The sequence below is a fragment of the Mya arenaria genome, chromosome 17, assembly GCF_026914265.1.
Source record: "Mya arenaria isolate MELC-2E11 chromosome 17, ASM2691426v1".
NCBI lineage: Eukaryota > Metazoa > Mollusca > Bivalvia > Myida > Myidae > Mya > Mya arenaria.
The window spans coordinates 24,706,924-24,712,923 of NC_069138.1; positions in this window are offsets into that span (position 1 = coordinate 24,706,924).

Consider the following 6,000-nt stretch of genomic DNA (forward strand, 5'->3'; position numbering starts at 1 on the left):
ACCTTGACCTTTGGCCCAATGACCCCCAAAAACAATAGGGGTCATCTACTGGTCAGGCCCAACCTCCAAGTCAAGTTTGAGGGCCATGGGTGCAGGCATTGTTGAGTTATCACATGAACAACCTTTTACCATTAAAGGTCACTGTGACCTTGACCTTTGACCCATTGAGCCAAAAAACAATAGGGGTCAAATACTGGTCAGGCCCAACCTCCAAGTCAAGTTTGAGGGCCATGGGTGCAGGCATTGTCACGTTATCACTCGGACAACCTTTTACCATTCAAGGTCACTGTGACCTTGACCTTTGGCCCAATGACCCCCAAAAACAATAGGGGTCATCTACTGGTCAGGCCCAACCTCCAAGTCAAGTTTGAGGGCCATGGGTGCCAGCATTGTTGAGTTATCACTCGGACAACCTTTTACCATTCAAGGTCACTGTGACCTTGACCTTTGGCCCAATGACCCCCAAAAACAATAGGGGTCATCTACTGGTCAGGCCCAACCTCCAAGTCAAGTTTGAGGGCCATGGGTGCAGGCATTGTTGAGTTATCACATGAACAACCTTTTACCATTAAAGGTCACTGTGACCTTGACCTTTGACCCATTGAGCCAAAAAACAATAGGGGTCAAATACTGGTCAGGCCCAACCTCCAAGTCAAGTTTGAGGGCCATGGGTGCAGGCATTGTCACGTTATCACTCGGACAACCTTTTACCATTCAAGGTCACTGTGACCTTGACCTTTGGCCTGATGACCCCCAAATCAATAGGGGTCAACTACTGGTCAGTCCCAACCTCCAAGTCAAGTTTGAGGGCCATGGGTGCAGGCATTGTCACGTTATCACTCGGACAACCTTTTACCATTCAAGGTCACTGTGACCTTGACCTTTGGCCTGATGACCCCCAAAAACAATAGGGGTCAACTACTGGTCAGGCCCAACCTCCATGTCAAGTTTGAGGGCCATGGGTGCAGGCATTGTCACGTTATCACTCGGACAACCTTTTACCATTCAAGGTCACTGTGACCTTGACCTTTGGCATGATGACCCCCAAAAACAATAGGGGTCAACTACTGGTCAGGCCCAACCTCCATGTCAAGTTTGAGGGCCATTGGTGCAGGCATTGTTGAGTTATCACTCGGACAAGCTTTAAAATTATTTTACCATTAAAGGTCACTGTGACCTTGACCTTTGACCCGATGACCCCCAAAATCAATAGGGGTCATCTACTGGTCAGCCCCAACCTTCATGTGAAGTTTGATGACCATACATCCAGGGATTGTTGAGTTATCCCTTGGACAAGCTTTGGTCTACCGACGGACCGACCGACCGACCGACCGACCGACATACCGACATGCCTGTGCAAAGCAATATACCCCTCTTCTTCGAAGGGGGGCATAATAATAAACATGCATGTCAGACACTACAAACAATTATTTCGGATAGGCATCTTACTGATTGTTTTAGAGCATTGAAAGGAGATATTAGTCAGTTTACATGGAGACGACCTACCCCTCTACAGCAGGCCAGACTGGATTTTTTTCTTGTTTCTGATGCTTTATTGCCAAATATTAGAAATTGTGATATACATATAAGTTACAGATCTGATCATTCTATAGTTAGTCTTGATTTAAAACTACAAGAAGTTAAGCATGGGAAGGGCCTCTGGAAATTTAATAATTCGTTGTTAAGTGATATAGAATATTTAAATAGTATTAACCAAAAGATTGAAGGAATCAAACAACAGTACTGTTTACCTGTATATCGCTTGGATAAATTGTCCGAAATCAATAATAATGAAATTCAATTTGTGATAAATGATCAGCTTTTTTTAGAAACATTGTTAATGGAAATTAGGGGTAAAAGTATTTCCTATTCAAGTTATAAAGCTAAAAGTAAAAATACTCAGGAAAATGATATTTTAACAAATATATATAAATATAGAAAAAAAATGAATGATGAAAATAAGGATAGATTAGAGGCTTTACAGAATGAATTAAGTACATTAAGAACAGAGAAAATAAGAGGACATATTATCCGATCAAGAGCAGAATTTATTAATAATGGTGAAAAGCCAACAGGTTTTTTTGTCGGCTTGAAAAAAATTACTCTATCAGTAAATGCATTCCTTTTATTGAGAAGGAAGATGGCTGTTTTGTATATGAGCAAAATGATATTTTAAAAGAAACATCCTTGTTTTATGAAAAATTATACTCTAAGAGTACTTCAGAAGTTGACTATAATATTGAAAATGTCTTGAATGAATGTTCTGTTCCTAAACTGTCAATTGATCAGGCACAGTCTTTAGAAGGTCTTATAACTTTTGAAGAAGCCTCTTCTTCCTTAAAAAATATGAAAAATGATAAAAGCCCGGGTTCGGATGGATTCACTGCAAAAAAATTTAAGGCTTTTTGGTCTCGTATTGGATATTTTGTAGTTAGAGCTGTAAATTTTGCTTTAGAAAATGGATCAATGTCTATTACACAAAAACAAGGTATCATTACATGTATCCCAAAAGATAATAAACCAAGGAAGTTTCTTAAAAACCTTAGACCTATTACCTTGCTCAATACAGTTTATAAAATTGCATCTGGTTCCATTGCAAACAGATTAAAGACTGTATTAGATTTTTTAGTTGCAAAAGACCAAACTGGTTTTATAAAAGGAAGACACATTGGTGAAAATACTAGGCTACTATATGACTTGATGAAATTCACTGAGGATAATAATATACCTGGTCTGTTAATGATGATAGATTTTGAGAAAGCGTTCGATACTTTGTCTTTTAGTTTTATTAAAAAAACTTTTTCTTTCTTTAATTTTGGACCAATGTTTATACAGTGGATTTCTTTGTTTCTGAATAATACTGAAACTGCTGTTCAAATGAATGGTTTTCTGTCAAATTTCTTTAAAATTGGGAGAGGGTGTAGACAGGGAGACCCGATAAGCCCTTATATTTTTATTTTGTGTGCTGAAATTTTATCAATAAAAATAAGAAATTGTAAATCTATCAAGGGCATTTCAGTGGACGGTGTTGAATACAAAATATCTCAATTTGCAGATGATACATCTCTGTTACTTGATGGATCAGATTTATCATTGAATGCTACCTTAAAATTATTACATGATTTTTCTTTATATTCTGGCTTGAAAATTAACTTTGATAAGACACATTTAATATGGATTGGTTCCCTAAAATATAGCACAAGGTCAATTAAAACAAAATATAAATTGATCTGGGGAGCTACACAGTTTAAATTATTAGGTTTGATTTTTGATGTAGATCTTAGAAAAATGATAGAATTAAATTTTACTAGCAAACTAGAAAAGGTGAAGATATGTATCAGTTATTGGAAAAGAAGGAAGTTAACTCCAATTGGAAAGATCACTGTTGTAAAATCATTGTTATTACCCATTTTTACACATATTTTTATGTCATTGCCAAACCCTAGTACACATGTGTTCAATAAAATCATAAATATGTTCTATGATTTCATTTGGGATGGACCCCATAAGATAAAAAACTCTGTTTTAGTAAAAGAGTACAGTAATGGAGGTCTAAATATGATAGATGTCGTAGCATATTGTAATAGCTTAAAACTCTGTTGGCTTAGAAAATTTGTGAATAGTGAAGGAAAATGTTATGTGCTAATGAACTCATTGTTTGATGTCTGTAAAGTATTTAATACAGGAAAATTGTTTGCTGAAAGTATAATAAAGAAATTAAAAAATAATTTTTGGATTGATGTACTAAACATATTTAATAGCTACATTGATAAATTATCCACTGATACTGTTGAGAATATACTAGATACACCTTTGTTTTACAACCATCATTTGAAGATTGGTAATAAAGGTATTTTTGTCAAAAGTCTTTATAATAGAGGAATACGTTTTATTAAAAATATTGTTGATGATACAGGCAAATTTGTAACAAAGAGATACTTAGAGAATTGTACAGGGACAAATATAAATTTCATATTGTTTGAAGGTTTAATTAGAGTTGTTAAGAACTACATTAAAACATGTAAAATTACATTTAGTAATAATGATAGAACTCAAAACCCATCAATGTCATGTTATGTTAAGGATATTTTGCTTGAAACCAAAGGAAGTAAAAAAAGTTTATAATGAATTGATAAAAAATAAGGATACTCCAACATGTCAGGCTAAATGGGACATTGTTTTCCAGGATGTAAATTGGAAAAAGATCTATGGATTGGTATTTAGTATTACAAGAGATACATATATTCAATGGTTTCAAACAAGAATCATACATAGGATTTTAGCTACAAACTAACTTTTGTTTAAAATGAATATTGTTAATGATAGATTATGTACATTTTGTTTGTCTGAAGAGGAAACCTTGATTCATATATTCTGGAATTGTGAGATTATTCAAACCTTAATAAACTGTGTTAAAGAGTTTTTATCAGCCATAAATGTTTTTTTCCCATTAAATTGCCAGACATTTTTGTTGGGAACCACTTGTAAAAAATCAATTAAATATAATATACTTAGTTATGAAATTAAAAAATACATATATCTCTGTAAAAGGAGAAAAATAAGACCATCCTTTATTGGTTTAAAGAGTAGTTTAAAATTTGCTTGGAATATTTATGAAAAATCAAATATTAATGAAACAGAACTTAAAAATTGGTCAGTTGTAAAATTGTTTATCTAGACCACATACGTTTTAAAAACAGTAAAAACTTATATACTTTGTACAAGAGCATAGTGTTTATATTTTCTTTACTTTTTTCACCTCTTTGCTTTGTTTATATATATATAGATATATGTTTATGTGTGTGTATGTGTATGTATATATATGTATGTATATGTGTATATGTATATATGTGTTTGTGTATGTATGTGTATGTGTATGTATATGTATGTATATATATATATATATATATATATATATATATATATATATATATATATATATATATATATATATATATATATATATATATATATATATATATATATATATGTATATATATATATATATATATATATGTATATATATATATATACTTAGATGTGTGTTCACCCTTTTAGTTATGTCATACTTGTTTTAACATCTGAAATAGAAATAAAAAGACAAGGATGTAATATATAAATTCAAATTATAGATGATGTTTTGTTTAAGATGGTATCATTATTGATATAACTAAAATTTAATACACTAGTATGTATAAAATTCCCTATCTTTATGAAATGTGTTGTGAGGTATGTTCCTGTGGTGTGCCCCGAACCACGCATAACATAAATGTACGGGGACCCTTTAACACACTAAAAAAAAAAAAAAAAAAAAAAAAAAAAAAGTATGGCTATCCCTTCTTTTGAAAGAAGAGCGGAAACAATACACAAACTACCTTAGACTTCTGTGCCGTCTGGCTTCAGTCAACAGAAGAGTTGGATATAGAATATGGAGGCCCGGGATGGGACAAATCCTGACTACAATAATACGTTTTGATAGGTTTGGAAAAAATGTGTATTAAAAAATATAATGCTAAAATGTTGGTAATGTATCGTCTATAGAACTCTCTTTACAAACTGAGCTGGATCAGGACAAAAAGGAACAATGTAGATTGGCAGAATAGTATAACCTGTAGCTTATGTTTTCGCCAAATATGTCAGTTCGGGGCGTTGGTTTTAACACAAAATATTAAAAACATGAAGATCATTACGAAATAAGTCTTAAAAGGAAATAATTCACAACCGCTGGCCGAAAAAGAACATAACTGTTACCGCGGTCTGTAGTCATGAACAAATCCATTTGAGACCATATCATGGGTGCATGAAAAGCCTGATTCCAAGCAACGGTTTGACCGTAAAAGTGTTGAATCAAAGTATCGTTTCCTGGGTAGAAACCAGTACTGGAGCTTATTTTGTGATGCCGAGAAAAATACCTCAGGTGAGGACCTCTTGGATGCAAACTACTGGACCATTCTTACCCTTAATAAAAAACAAAGAAGTGTTCTGACCGCATCATAACAT